General features: G+C 46.6%; 1 protein-coding gene across 3 annotated transcripts in view; it reads right to left on the bottom strand.

The window, feature by feature from the left end:
• taok1a (TAO kinase 1a) overlaps window positions 1-5770 on the bottom strand; it is a 42079-nt gene extending 36309 nt beyond the window's left edge. The window contains exon 1 of one of the 3 annotated variants that reach the window (XM_056283088.1): window positions 5698-5770. The gene's annotated coding sequence lies outside the window, so the exon portion shown is untranslated. Of the gene's footprint in view, window positions 1-5286; window positions 5498-5697 lie in introns of those variants that run through there. The other 2 variants (XM_056283086.1, XM_056283087.1) reach the window with 2 other exon arrangements.
• Between the last annotated feature and the right edge of the window lie 10718 nt (window positions 5771-16488).

Here is a 16488-nt window from a genome sequence, read left to right as displayed (position 1 = left end):
ATTCCAGATCTAACCCTGGTTCAAAAAATGCATAGTGCTGTAAAATAATTTCCCTTAACTATGTTCCAAACCAACACTGATTCTGTCACTTTGCGGATTGCGTGCGACACTCCTAGTTGTCCCTCTTCATAGCCCAGTGACAAAGTAATTCTTAAAAATTCACTAACATGTTAAACATGTAATGACTGTCATATTTCCTCTCTACATATATAACTCAATATGTCTTAAAAGCAGAATGATTAGTAAACAAGACCCCAAAAACCCCATTCATTTACACTATGAGCAAAAAAATAAATGAATTTGGATGTAGTCTGAGTGCCCCCAAATGCTGTAAATACTTGAGAGGTCAATTGTGCTGCTCTTTAAATGTGACACTTAGGAGAACCAATTACTAATCAAGACTTTATTCTCTACACTCACAGACAAGACTGCTCCTCTCCGAAACTCAACTCTCATGGCACCACTTAACCCGAAAACGACAAGGACAGAGCGAAGGCTGAATGCGGTATTAACTCCATACTGATGATGTCAGGTGGATTACTTCTGGACCGGGGCCAGCTGGAGATCCTGGTCCTCTCTGATGAGAGCTTAGGATGAAATCAGTCTCCTGTTTCCATAGTAACAGGCATTACAATAAGTAAAGAGAAAAAAAATAAGTGGTCTATGTCTTCGCAATCTCACCTCCCTCACAGCCTCAGTCAGTGGTATGCAGAAAAGACAAGACGTAAGGAGGACAAAGAACTGTGGTGCAGCTATAAAACCTACTGCTCAAACAGAGAGACGTACATAACAACTTACTGACTGACGGTAAGATGACGTGAGCGATGCCTGACAGACACAAAGCATTCCAGTGACAGGACAACTTGTCTAACCTGTAAGGACCTGGTAAACACATATATACAGCTGAAACTACACGGTACCTAGCATTTGCTAAACGTATCACATCACTGACAATTAAAATGACCAGAAAAAGATGTATGGAAAAAAATAACACGAGTATATCAATTTACTGTCAAGCTCAAATGTTGAACTTCCTATTTGATGCCCCTGTGGTATTACTCTATGTCACATCATGGCTGAGTGCTGTAATGGAGAGATAACTGAGGAAAATTTACTGAGTCCATGCAGCTCAGATGATCAGCTGCAAACAGATGCAGAGCTGACGCCACAGTCACAAGACTTCTCTCTCAGCCTGGGAGGGACAGCCCCCAGTCCCAGTAGACATCTTTTGTCTCACAACAACAGTGGACAACTCACTGGTCTGTCCAGATGCAATCCCCGCCCTGAGGTAAACCCTCATTACCATGTGGGTCTGCGCCTCTTTATTGCCATTGTTCCTTATTACATTGTCCATCATGAATGAGCTTTGTTGTCATGTCTCATGATGGCATTTTCATCCACGAGCACGTGAGCGTAAAAGTGAGCGATAACTGATAGCTACATGAAACAGTATTGCGTGCCAACCACTGCGTGCACAAACTCACACACAAGAATGTGGCTGGGCAGGATGACAGAGCTGGAGGGCTGGAATTCCTAATGTATGCTCTGACTGCACTGCCATTTCCTGTTCACACAGCTAATTTGAGGTAGGAATGGGCCCCGATGAGCAATTAGGCTACCAAACAGCCAAGGCACATTTTGAATACACTTCCCAGATTCTGGTTCTGATACGCGTAGCCACCTAGCAAACAACAAAAGGCAACATAATGACATTTTCAGAGTGACCAAAAAGTTGTTATAACTGATTCTTCTGACATATCCTCCTTTTGCCCGCTTCACTACACTTTTGGTGTAAATATTACCACTTTTTCCTATGTATCACTGCAACTGTAGAAGAAATTACAATGAAGAACGTTAAAATTGAAATCCATATGCAAATAGATTTCCTAGCTAATCCTTAATTATCCCAATCAAACATAGCGATACTTGATTAATTCAACGGTTATTGTCAGGAGGGACTTCACAAGGAGAAATTATATGGTACAGAGCTAGGGCTGAACCAAAGGCTTCGAAGCTCTGAAGCTTCGGTAACTGGATTGGGATTCAGATCCTGAATTCAGATATTTTCTTTCCATTTTCCCCTTCAAAAACAGACCAAACCAATGCTAATTACTTATTGCTGGACGTTTGTAAACATACCTGTTTTCCTGTACTAACTGAGCTTCAAATAGCCTGACAGCTTTATTGAATGTACAACCTACGATGCACTGCCAGCACTTTTCAGGCTTCCACGTGGTTAATCACAACATTTGCACCATTTTTGTTTGAAGCCAGGAGTGAAGTTACAGTTAGATGTCAAATAAGGGCCTGGTCACGCCTGAAAGTCCGAACCAAGGTCCACCAAGGTTCGTGTTTTTGTTACATTGTGTACATTTGATCCAGTTAGTTTTGGTTTCGCATTGCAATTATGTGAGCGCACTTTACACGACATACCTTCGTCCTGTAGGTATGTCACACCTGTCATTTTGGTTCGAGTCAACCTGAACAATCGGGACCAAACGAGGTAGGTGTGAAATGGCCCTGAATCGGCTCTGTTGTAGCATAAATGTTACTGTCGATAATCCAAAAAAGACTGAATCCCAAAATTGACAGCAGACATTGGCATGTCACCTTATGAGACTTGCACTTACTTCCATTGCATTTCAAATTGATACTTTGTCATTTGAAAGAAAAAAAGAAAAATAACCTACTTTTTGTCGTGCCTCAGTTCTGCGTTGCTAAACTAAATGACCACCACCAGTTTGTTTGACAGTGGTGAAGGTGCAAATGTCACAGCACTGGCAACTGCTTCGTTCTGAATCCATCTCTGAGCTTTGGTTTCCTCAAACGCCACTGCAATTATGACATTACATAATTGTTTGTAACACCCTGAGCGTGAATTAATCTGACCTTCCAGTTAGATGTAAAGAAATACATTTTATGACACCTTCCAACTACTAGCTAAACTACACTTTCGTAGTTACTCATTAATTAATGGGAACTGTAAGACAGAACTCTCCCATAGAATGACATGGTGCGTGGTGCAATGTCTGCATCATAGTAACCAAATGCATAATAATAAGGCAGGTGCCTGTGCATCTGAAGAATCAATCGCCAAAAGTACAGGTTTGTTTTGGGTTTTTTGGCATTGGGAAAAGTGCTGACAACAGTGCTGGCACAATATTTCATTAGGCATTTTCACACAGGCACCCTTCAAAGTTAATCTAACGACAATTTGCTGTCAAGGATTCATGAGTGAAAAGGGGGCTCGTACCAACATTATAGTAAATCAGTTAAGGCAATTTGACAACTCAAGACCTAGTAACAATACCTGTAACATTCCATACTAGCAAATAAGTGGACAAAGACATTACGCTACCGCTATGAGCACATCCAATGCCAGGGCGGTTCGACATATGATGCTCTTGTCAACATGTATGGACCAATCATAAAATTCTAAGCGGATGACACTATTCTGCACAACCTAAAGCTTTTAAAATGTATAGTGTGGGAGATTCTATTATTCATCCATACAACACGCTACGGAAAAATGAGTATTTCGCCACAAGCAGTTAGTTAATGTTTGGCAGAAATAGCAATTTGGACAGACTGAGATAATGGAGCTCCTCAACATTAGAGCGGACGAAGAGATTAGCCGGAAGCACTCAACCGAGCATCTTCGCTCGCCATTTTCAAAAAATTCCAGTAACTCTGTCACAAGACAAAAGTTATTTCCGGGAAATGGCAACAGAGGACTCCAACGGTATTGACGGTGGCGGTGTGAATAGTCGCAATGTGTCAAAATAATACTTGGGCATCGCTTGTGTTGGGGAATCTAAGTATTAAAGTGCCTCCTGTGAATAAATCTGGGAGATTTGAAACGGTAAAACACCAATGCGCAAACTAATACTACCATAGGTGTAAATCCAAAGAAAAAACCCAGTTGTCTCGAGGATTGTTGTGTTGAACAAAAACATTCATTTTCAGTATTGTAATGCACTGCAAATAACACCCACAGCAATGCACCATGCGACTTCGGCCGTAATGATTGTGTAATGTACAGGCCTGCTTACAACCACAGGTGTCGATTTCAGTGGTTAGTCGTTTTCTTTTTGCCACTCCAACTCACACTTGGTGGCACGCATTAACCTCAGTGTCGTCCGGTGACAATGCAAGCCATACTGCTCAACCAAAAGGGCATTTCACCTCAGTGAGGCTCTCAGCCTCTCTCTGCCACCCACATAACAAAAGAAGAAGAAGAATCAAAGTTCTAAAGCGAAACGTTTGGCACTTCAACTGATCTACATAAAAGAGACAAGGATCCGGGAGCTAGGACCAATCAGAAAAGGGGAGAAGAAGAAGAAGAAGAAGAAAAAACCCAAACTCATTCTCAATCTCTGATTATTTGTAGCGGTGTGTGACAACGTGTAACACTTTGAAATGGCGATTCCTTTCAATAAAACGAGCATGGCTTTTGGAATAAATGTTTTCAACCCAAAACCATTTCATCTGAGCAGAGACACGGCCCAGGCTTACGCCATCGCAGCCCAATAAACATCAGATTTCCACACGCACTGAGCTAGTCACAACCTGTGGCTGGGCATCACCTCATCGGAATTGCTGCCCATCGGGCGATATTAATTGGCGTAATTGACTCACCAAGTTAGCGCAGCCCAACAGCCGCAGCCCCCCCCCCCGGTCCTATAGGAGGGCCAAGCTAGCCGAGAGCGACCACGCCATTCACTTGACACATACTAAACTCACGCACAACCACGCAAATGGTTACAGCGGCTCCTAATGAGCAAACGTTGCTAGCTATGTAGCTAGCAAACTTGACGCTGGCTATGTCATGCGGCGACATTACTACGTTTACGTGCGATTTGTGTCCAGGAGCAACGCTGTCAAACGTTAACTTGCCCCGTGGTAGTGTAGCGCATTTCTAAGAATTGCGTTAACTAGCGAACATTAGCCATCTTCCCGAAACGTTGCTAGCAACGCTTCGGGAAGATGGCTAGCTAGCTGACGTTAGCTAGTTAGCCCAAACTCACCCTTCTCTGAGCCGTCTTTCCGAAACGTTGCTAGCCAGCTAGCTGCAACGTTTCGGGAAGACGGCTAGCTTGGCTGACGTTAGCTAGCTAGCTGACGTTAGCTAGTTAGCCCCAAACTCACCCTTCTCTGAGCCGTCTTCCCGAAACGTTGCTAGCCAGCTAGCTAGCTAGCTAGCAACGTTACGGGAAGACGGCTAGCTTGGCTGACGTTAGCTAGCTAGCTAGCTAGCTGACGTTAGCTAGTTAGCCCCAAACCCACCCTTCTCTGACAGGCCGGGTTTCAGCGGAGCGGGGGAAACGTCGCGTAATTTTCGACGATCTGGGGGCCTGACGAGAAAACGACTCCTTACCCCGCAACGACCCGACTCGGACGCCTCCGCGCTAAACCTCCATGGCTCTCGGTGTTGTCAATCGGCCGTTGCGTAAAGGTTTCCGACGGAGCGCAGGTTAAAATCCCCACCCTTGAGCTAACGGAGGGGGAGGAGGGGAGGAGGAGGAGGAGGAGAATGAGGGAGGGGGGGGGGGCGCGCCAGGATTCTCGGCTCCCACTCCCAGGCAGGGTCCAAAGATGGCCGCCGAGCGTTCCGCCGCCTCCCCTCCGCGAAAATACACTGGGTTGGGGGGTGAGGGTGGGGTTGGGGGGAGTTCAAAATACTTCCAAGATGCCTACTAAGAAACGACGGGGAAGGTCCGCGGCTCCGCCGGCGTGAGAAAGACGCCTCTCCGGGGGGGGGGTTGGGGATTGTCTCACGGCCGCTGGCTCGTCGTCCGGCTTCCCCTCGGCGGACGCCAGTTCCGCCCCGGCTCGTCGCGGTAAACTCCCCGTGACCCAAACAACTTCCAGAGGCGGAGACGCTCCCCCCACCTCCACCCACCCCCCTCCACTGTAGCGCGCCGGGGGGGTGAGTAAACCCGCGCGCCGAGGTCCTCGCGGACATTCGGTAGCATATTCCATAAATAATGACAAATTATTATTATTATTATTAAAAAAAATGTTTATTCATTAATCCTCCTCCGCTGTTCTATATGAGTTTATATCCCATCTCTGACTGGGGGACAAGGCCATGAGCACGCCCGCCTGTGATGATCTTTGAGGTGGTTTTGGATCTATTGGTTTGTTTTGGGTTTCATTACGTCATGACGCTGGTCGCGTGGCTCCGGTGCCGGACTGCTCCGTCGGCACGTGGACAGCGCCTGGCATCCCGCGCGCCATGTTCCTCATCAATTTTACGCCCGTTATAATTCTGTTCCCCTCTTTCGATGTTGGGGAACGCTTTAGTATGGGGGGGACGTAGTCGCCATTAATTAGGTGCTTATTAGCATGCAAATTAGCAACATATTGGCTCTTAATTGGTCATTATTACGTACTCATTAATGCCTTATTCTGCATGGCCTTATTGTACAGCCAGTAAGCCATTTGCTATGAGTTTTCCCTCTATAACCTCAGAAGTATTGCTTATTAGTAGTACCATCTCAATATGCTTTGCTTAGTATGGCCTTTATAAGGTGGTAGTACCACAAGAAGAGTTATTCTCCCTTACTAACACTTAATGAATATGGTCTGTTCTTACATAACAACACACAAAACTACAAGTGTTCATAGTGTTACATTACTCTAAATTAAGTTTTTGTTACTTAGAATATGTTCCCCATACTAAAGTGACATCTTGATCATTACTAATTCACTAGTAATTAAGTTTTTTTAGGTTCCCCATACTAAAGTGTTACCCAATGTTGTATTGTGTAAATTGCGTGAACACAACATCCATTGCACGCTGTCCGTCTTGGGAGAGAGATCCCCCCTCTGTTGCTCTCCCTGAGGTTTCTTCCTATTTTTTCTCCCTGTTAAAGGGTTTTTTTTAGGGAGTTTTTCCTTATCCGGTGAGAGGGTCTAAGGACAGGATGCTGTGTTGCTGTTAAGCCCACTGAGGAAAATTTGTAATTTGTGATATTGGGCTACACAAATAAAATTGAAATTAAAATTGCATTGAAATTTGGATCTATTCGCTGCTCACCCGTCTGTCTATTTGAGGCAATAGTGTATTGCACTTTGTTTTTCAGCCGTTTAATTTTTTCGCAGCGGTTTCATTTTGATCTTCTTTTTGGTGTAACGGACTTGACATGAGTGATTATTCATTTCATCTCTTTCACAACAGCAAAACATGTGTCAAATAAAACGTGGGCCTACTTGCCCTATCTTGACACTGACTATAAGTTCTTAAAATAGCAATTTTGTCATATATTTTTAATTTTTTATTTGCTCGATTGGTATTATTCAACTGAATAAGACCAAGAGGCGGAAGCAGTACTCTGAGGGGCAGATGAATGAAGAAAATGAGAGAGAGAGAGAGAGAGAGAGAGAGAGAGAGAGAGAGAGAGAGAGAGAGAGAGAGAGAGAGAGAGAGAAGGTTGGATGACATGGGGGATAGTGAATCAGGAAGTGTGGTGGATTAGCAAGGAGGAAGTGAGGGCAGCTATGAAGAGGATGAAGAGTGGAAAGGCAGTTGGTCCAGATGACATACCTGTGGAGGAATGGAGATGTTTAGGAGAGATGGCAGTGGGGTTTTTAACTAGATTGTTTACCACAATCTTGGAAAGTGAGAGGATGCCTGAGGAGTGGAGAAGAAGCATACTGGTACTGATTTTCAGGAACAAGGGCGATGTGCAGAACTGTAACAACTACAGAGGTATAAAGTTGATCGGCCACAGCATGAAGATATGGGAAAGAGTAATAGAAGCTAGGTTAAGAGGAGGAGAGGTGATGATCAGCGAGCAGCAGTATGGTTTCATGCCAGGAAAGAGCACCACAGATGTGATGTTTGCTTTGAGAATGTTGATGGAGAAGTATAGAGAAAGGTCAGGAGGAGTTGCATTGTGTCTGTAGATTTAGAGGAAACATATGACAGGGTGCTGAGAGAGGAGACGTGTGGTATTGTATGAGGAAGTCAGGAGTTGCAGAGAAGTATGTGGGAGTAGTCCAGGATGAGGGAAGTGTGACAGTGGTGAGGTGTGCGGTTGGAATGACAGATGGGTTCAAGGTGGAGGTGGGATTACATCAAGGATCGGCTCTGAGCCCTTTCTTGTTTGCAATGGTGATCGACAGGTTGACGGACGAGATCAGGCTGGAGTCTTCGTGGACTATAGTGTTTGTGATCTGTAGTGAGAGTAGGGTGAAGGTGGAGGAGAGCCGGGAGAGGTGGAGGTAGTATGCACTGTAGAGAAGAGGAATGAAAGTCAGTAGGAGCAAGACGGAATACCTATCCATGGATGAGAGGGCGGACAGCGGAATGGTGAGGATGAAAGTAGTAGAGGCGACGAAGGCATATGGGTTTAAATACTTGCGGTCAGCTGTCCAAAGTAACGGGGACTACAGAAATGAGGTGAAGAAGAGAGTGCAGGTGGGGTGGAGTGGGTGGAGAAGAGTGTCAGGAGTGATCTGCAACAGAAGGGTACCAGCAAGAGTTAAAGGGGAGGTTTACAAGATGGTTGTGAGACCAGCTATGTTATATGGTTTAGAGATGGTGGCACTGATGAAAAGACAGGAGGTGGAGCTGGAGGTGGCAGAGTTGAAGATGATAAGATTTTCACTGGGAGTGACGAAGAAGGACAGGATTAGGAACGAGTATATTAGAGGGACAGCTCAGGTTGGACAGTTTGGAGACAAAGCAAGAGAGGCAAGATTGAGATGGTTTTCACATTCCTCTACTGGAGGAGGAGCTGTCTGTGCACTCACCTAAGGTCTGAGATTCAACGTTACCCCAGGCAAGCTAGATTTGGTACGTCACAAACCCAAAAGCCAGTCGCTGTCTAATAAGCAAATACAGGGTGGGCAAGGAAACAGTACATAGAGCATGTTTGCATTAGCATAGTGACAGTTTTGACTTCAAACTTGTAGAGTGTGCAGTTTTTGGATGCGAAGCTTTCTTCCATTATCTACCACAAAAAAAAAAAAAATCCCACTGTACTGCTGAAATGGTTGGAATCTATTTACAGACTTACATGCCTGCAAACCCGGAGGGACTGCGTATCTGCAATGCTCATTTCAGCGAGGAGTGTTTCCATAACCTAATGCAAGAGCCACTGGGTTTTCCCAAGAAATCAGTTTCGAAGTCTGATGCTGCGCTGACTATGTATGCTGGGACTGTCACAGTGAGAGGGAGTCAGTATGTAAGTTCTGTATTTCTTTTACTCAACAAACAGTCAAATGAAAGCTTTCTGTATGCAACATATTTCCTTTGTGACGTAACAACATTAGTTACGTCAGCTTTGTGCGAGCTGCTGCTACTTGTTTGGTAATGGTAAAACTGTAAACTTAGCTAACGTTTCCAGGTTCAGCCATATGAAACGATGATGGTGGCCCGGGTTGCATCGTTTTTGACCTGAAAAATGGATCAGTGTACAATGTAAATCTCTTTTCTAGTCTAGACCTTGATCCCAACCGGGCTCACACGTGTCCCCTCTGCTCTGGCGGCGCCACTAACGGCATCCATCGTTGTGCGCTCTCAGGGCTGATGGAGCAGTAGCAGCAGCATCAGGGGCCATCTGGGCTTGGTCCCAAGCAAAACTTTTGGGACCATATACTTAAATGTGGTGTGGGCCGCCTTGCCCTGACGTCCTGGCAGTTTTGAATTTTAAACTACTGCCAATGAGCCGGTTCCCTGGCAAACTGTCTTGGCTATCAAGATAATTGATTCGAAGATACATCCTAGGATGCACTGGGACACGTCATCAGTGATGTTTCCTGAGGTCCTTTGGTGTTTCAGGTCTTTCAACATCATACACCCTCACATCAGGCCCTGGCTTGTGTCCCGGCAGCATTGGCCCACATATCACTCCTTCTGATCCAAAGCTATCTGGAGGCCCTCTCTGCAGCCTCCGTGCTAGACTTGATAGCTTTCCTTTTTGCAGCCCAAGTGATGCCAAGTAGAGAGTAGACCTTGCACCGTGAGAAGGCCAGAAAAGCCCCTACACCCCGCTTCAATGGGCTCACAGCGTGCCTTCCAGCCTCTCCTCCAGCACTGATCCACCAGCTCCTGGTACTTTGGACCACTTCCGCTCATTTGCCTCTTCCATCCAGTCCGCCCAGGGAACTGTCAGCTCTATAAGGAACACCTGCTTTGAAGAGGCTGATGATAGCACTACATCTGGCCTCAATGAAGTTGTCATAACGTGGTCCGGGAGGTGAGGAGACCGGCTGCTGATCTGGGCTGTGACTGATAAACAGATGTTACACATAATGTAAAAATCTCAGCCAGACGGAATATATCTTTCTGCAAACTTTAATTAGACCTCTGGTATATAGTTACATAATAATACCGTGACAATGTAAACACACTAACATTATAGCAGATATTATTGTATTTTTCACAACCACTGCTGTGTCAGCCACGGCCTGTTACAAGCTAACAAACAACATAAACTAATAATAACAAAATGCTAACTAAACTTACTATTCTGATATATCTGCTAGTTGCTGATTTTGGTGCACAACGGAGTCTGAGTCTGGGTCTGACTGAGGCTAAACATGTATGGCTAAATCTCCTCTAACACTAGCCATCTTTATGTGCACCACTCTTTCACCGGTCAACCTAGAGCGAGCAGCGGTGGCGGGTGGAGTGAGAGGCTTATGATAGTTAGATATAGGCATATTCTTAGATCTTGAATTTCTCAATGAGCCAGAAAGGGTAGATGTGCTTCCAGCCCCTTTTCAGAGTTGTTGTTTTTTTTTAGTTTTTATGTGGAAAAACCCCGTTAAACAATATATTAATCATCCCAGAGTATTTTTGAACTTTAAAACATGTCTGGAGGTGAACTTTAATAATTTTTTGCCTCTCAGTTCTAAGTCTGTGCTTGTGTCCATGCAATACTATGCATGCCAGGATAGTCCTATGTTTTCTTGATTTATGGAAATCTACATTTCAGAGTTTATCAGTCATAATTAGGGTCATATGGCATATGGGAGCACTTGTGTAACCTCTCTGGAGGCAAACTCAGGAGATCACAAGAAGATGGTTGTTGCTTCGATTAAGGTACTATTCTCACCACCAAGACGGGCTTACCAACAGGGCAAAAGGGGCGACTGCCTAGGGGTCCTAAATTGGCAGGGGCCCAAAGGTCCCAAGTTTGCCATGTCTCCGTTGGTTTATGGTAACTCTTTAAATGTAAATCTGTTTATATTTATGTTATTTTATACTTTATTTGTTTATATTGTTTATATCATTCAAATCTGTTTATATTATGTTTCCCTTTCCAGTGTGGGAAGATGGCGGCATTAGCTCACGTTTGCAGTGGCCTCACCAGTACCGGTGTGGGAAGATGGTGGCACAAACTTGTGTTTTTGGCGGCCTCACCCAGTGCCGTCCATGCAGTGTCTTTGTCTGTGTCTTCGTCTGAAGGCTGAGAGAGCTGGCGCTGGATCGGCTGGGGGGGAGCTCAGTCTGCTGCTTCCTGTGGGCCCGGGGACCACAGCCCTGCCCGGAGCTGTGCCCGAAGAGGAAACACCAAGGGGGGGGTCTGACAGGATGCGGAAGCGGGGCAGGCCAAGCTAACGGCTAGCCAATGCAGACCGGCAGTTCCGATAACACCGAGGGCGGTCTGGGCGGCGACCTGGCCTGGCTGTGTTTTCGATGTCGTCGTGTGGAGTGCGGGGAGGTGTGCCAAAGGTGTCTGGCTGGGAGAGCTGGGATTGGATCGGCTGGGGGAGCCTGGTCTGAAGTGTCCGGTGGGCCCAGGGACCACAGCCCTGCCCGGAGCTGCGCACGAAGAGGAAACACCAAGGGCTGTCTGACAGGACGCGGATGTAGGGTAGGCTAACTGCTAGCCCATGAAGTTCCAACAGTCATCCTGGCTGGCGTTCGCTCTGTTGGACGGTAAAAAAATGTTTTTTGTTTTTATGTTGGATATATGTGTTTTTGTAGGTTTTGTGTAGTTTGGATATAGGTGTTATTATAGGTTTTGGATATGTGTTTTTGTCTTTGTGTTGCAGTGCTGTGGGCTGGGGGAAACAATATTTCACGAAATGACAAATAAATGTTCCAGATTCGAACTAGTTACTCCTGAAAGTTCGGCTGCCGGTGCGGGTTTAGTATTTGGCCACATTCGTCAATGAGTGATGTGTATCAAATTAGTCAAAATATCTTTATCAGAATCAGAATCAGAATACTTTATACGATACTTTAACTAACAAGATACAAGATAAGAAAATAGAAACAGAAATAAAAGATATATAAGAAATAGAAATAAGAACAAAATATATCAGCAAGCATGGTGCACGTAACACCCTATTTATACTGCACTACTGCAGCACCAACAAGCAGCACAAACAAAACCCGGCAGGGCCGGTCCGACGACCATTAACTTCGAGTGTCTGACGGTCTGAGTCTGAGGGAGGAGGTGTAAAGTTTGATGGCCACAGGCAGGAATGACCTCCTGTGGCGGCAGAATGAGTCTGTTACTAAAAGTACTCCTGTGTCCAACCAGCACGTCACGGAGAGGGTGAGAGACATTGTCCATAATGGCACATAATTGCAACGGCGTCCTCCTGTCAGAAACCGCCACCGGAGAATCCAGTTCCACCCCCACAACGTCACCGGCCTCACGGATCAGTTTACTGAGCCTGTTTGCATCCACTACCCTCAACCTGCTGCCCCAACACACAACAGCAAACAGGAGAGCACCGGCCACCACAGACTCACACCACATCCTGAGCATCGTCTGGCAGATGCTGAGGGACCTCAGCCTCCTCAAAAAGTAGAGATGGCTCTGTCCCTTCTTTGGAGAGGGCATCGGTGTTCTTAGCCCAGTCCAGTTTATTGTCTATATACACCCCCCAGGTACGTGTAGTATTCCACAGTGTCCACACTGACCCCCTGGATGGAGACAGGGGTCACTGGTGTCATGTCCCTCCCCAGGTCAACAACCAGCTCCTTTGTCTTAGTCACATTGAGCTGCAGATTGTTCTGCTCACACCACGTGACAAAGTTTCCCACCACAGCCCCGTACTCAGCCTCCTCGCCCTTACTGATGCGTCCGACTACAGCAGAGTCATCAGAGAACTTCTGAAGATGGCAGGACTCTGTGTGGTAGTTGAAGTCCGTGGTGTAGAGGGTGAAAAGGAAGGGAGACAGGACTGTACCCTGCTGAGTCCCAGTTTTGCTGACCATGCTGTCTGACACACAGTGTTGCGAGCGCACATGCTGTGGTCTACCAGTAAGGTAGTCAACAATCCAGGACACAAGGGGGGCATCTACCTGCACTGCTGTCAGCTTCTCATCCATCAGAGCTGGCCGGGTGGTGTTGAAGGCACTGGAAAAGTCAAAGAACACGACTCTCACAGCGCTTGCTGGCTTATCCAGGTGGACATAGGCACGGTTAAGCAGGAAAATTATGGCATCCTCAACTCCCAGTCAGGGTTGGTAGGCGAACTGGAGGGGGTCTAAGTGTGGCTTGACCGTGGGCCGAAGCTGCTCCAGGATGAGTCTCTCCAGAGTCTTCATGATGTGTGAAGTCAATGCTACCGGTCTGTAGTCCTTGGAGTCCCTGGGATGTGACGTTTTAGGCACAGGAACGAGGCAGGGTGTTTTCCGCAGCACGGGGACCTTTTGAAGTCTAAGGCTCATGTTGAAGACGTGGTGAAGCACTCCACATAACTGAGGGGCACAGGCGTTGAGCACCCTGGGGCCAACACCATCCGGGCCTGCCACCTTGCTTGCGTGAAGTCTCAACAACTGTCTTCTAACATGGTCAACCATGAAGCACACTGTAGGTGTTACAGGTGGTGGGGGGGGGGGTCGTCAGGATGGAGAGGGCCATTAGTCCAGGAACCCAGGGAGGGGGAGGGGGGAGTAGGGCCCCCACTGGAGGCTGGGGGGATGTAAGGAGGAGGAGGGGGAAAGAAATCCCTAGCTCATTACCTCCAGAGTTACCATTGTTCATTATGCATGCTCAATAATCCAGGTAAGACAACTCACCACCAAGACTGGTTTACCAGCAGGGCAAATTTAGGCCCCTTGCTAAGGGGGCCTAAATTTTGCCAAGGCAAATCCCGCTGATGGAGCGGACCACAGCCACGGAATCAGCGACCCGTAAAGACAACATTGCGGGCCCGGAAGCGGAGCAACTGCGGACGAAAGTTTCAGCCTGCCTCAGCAACGCAAAGGCACCGCCGTCCAACATCAGACGAGAGAGGAGAGGAAAGCTCGTATAACTCTCAGTGAGGACAATAACATCATCATCCTTCCAGCACACAACGGCAGGCGCACTGTTGCAGTCAACCAGACAGACTATCATGAGAAAGTTATGACGTTACTTAGCGACATGAATACTTACGAGCCCCTGAAAGAGATCCAGGCAGCGGTTCCAAGAAAAGGGTGAAAGATTCTCTGAAGCTGTTTGAACGGGACAATGCTATTGACAGAATTCTGTACCACAGTTTATACCCAGGGGAAGTTACACCTAGTCTGTATGGTTTACCTAAGATATATAAACAGGATGTGCCATTACGCCCTATTGTTTGTATGATTAAATCAGTGGCCTATAGCATCTGTAAGTTTCTTGCATCTGTTCTTAACCCGTTGGTAGGCAGTAATGAACATCACATTCAGAACACTATGGATTAAGTGGATAAGGTGAGGGACGTCATTATGGAGGGGGATGAAACAATGGTGTCTTATGACGATAAGTCTCTCTTCATGTGCGTACTTGATGATTCAGTGGAGGTAGTACGTATGAAACGACCCCACGCTTAGCAACGGGACCAAGTGTTTCTGCTCCTGCAGCTGTGTCTTCAGTCCACGTACTTCGCATACAGGGGGCAGTACTATAGGCAGAGGCATGGGTGTGCTATGGGTTCCCCAGTCTCACCTGTAGTGGCCAACTTGTCTAAACAGGAAGTGGAAAAGAGGGCTCTGATGTCCTATCCAGGGACACCACCTAGCCATTGGTTCAGATTTCTGGACGACACCCGGGTTAAAATTAAATCTCAGGATGTAGCACATTTCACTGACCACATTAACTCTGTGGACAACCACATCTAGTTCACCAGGGAGGATGCGAAAAATGACAGGTTAGCCTTCTTAGACTGTGAAATTGCAGTTGGTGATGGGGGACATTTGATAGTTGATGTTTACCATAAACCAACACATACTGATCAGTACTTAAGCTTTGACTGTCATCATCCACTGGAGCACAAATTAGGAGTCATCAGGATGCTGTACCACCGAGCTGACAACGTCCCCACTGACACAATAGACGGGGAAGGGGAGAGATCCCACATTAAACAGGCCCTGGTTAAGTGTGGTTATCCTACTTTTGACATTTGTCAAAACCAGGGAGACGCCCAAACAGTGCACCAGCCAAACGAGGACAACCGTTGTCTAAGCGTAAACCAGAGGTGATTCCTTATGCGGTGGGAGTGTCGGAAAAGTTGAGACGTGTGTTTTCCAAACACCGCGTCTCAGTTGCTTTCAAACCCCAAAACACGCTGCGCCAGAAATGGGTCCGCCCCAAGGATCGGGTCCCCCGGCACAAACAGAGCAATATAGTGTACGCTGTTAAGAGCCAGGAGGATTGCTGCGATTGGTACATGAGGGGAAAGTAAACAGAGGCTGGCCAAGAGGATGGCACAACACAGGAGAGCTGACACGTCAGGCCAGGACTCTGCAGTCTACACCATCTACAGGCCAGAGACCATTCCTTCAAGGATGAGGATGTGCACATCCTTGATAGGGAGGAACGCTGGTTTGAACGGGGAGTCAAGAGGCCATCAATGTGAAGAGGGAACGACCAAGTGTACATCTGTCCCCATTTTACAACGCTGTGATTGCAAACATTCCCAAATCATCTGCGAATAGTACACATGGTCATTGAAACTCTAGTTAATGGTCACGCCTATTTGCATATGAAACTGATTGTTGGTTTCGGTCATTATGTAACTATACTGTTTATAAGGGTGGGGATACTGCAGTCAGTTTGGACTGGAGAGGTCACTGAGATGAGTGATGAAGCGTTTCTGTCAATAAACATATCCAGATGAACTGATTCAGCCTCCTCTGATGTGTCAAATTAGATATGCCAATATAGCCATATGTTATTTGTGATGATTAGTCATGATGTAGGCCAGTGATTCGCAACCTTTTTGAGCCGCAATTCCCCAGAATAAGCAGGTTGGTGTTCGCAATAACCCCCCTCCCCCCAATAGCACTGCGACATTGAGTTGCTCCCGGGCCCCGCCCCGACTAGTTGCCACAGTGCCCATCAGGATGCTGTGCCAGACCTTGCCTCAGCCCACTCAACTGCCTCCTACACATGCTACTTCCTTCCTGTTCTAACCGCAATACCCACGTAGGAGACCTTGGTGTCAGTGGAATCTCTGTAGAGCAGGACTCGTCTGGTGGCTCTGGCGACCTTGAACTCCTCTACCAGACTGCTGAGAGGAAGCTGTAGCTTGGCATTATGCCCATAA

This window comes from Lampris incognitus, chromosome 7 (assembly GCF_029633865.1).
Source record: "Lampris incognitus isolate fLamInc1 chromosome 7, fLamInc1.hap2, whole genome shotgun sequence".
Taxonomy (NCBI): Eukaryota; Metazoa; Chordata; class Actinopteri; order Lampriformes; family Lampridae; genus Lampris; species Lampris incognitus.
The sequence above is the reverse complement of the archived record's forward strand: the minus strand, read 5'-3'. Positions and strand labels throughout refer to the sequence as shown.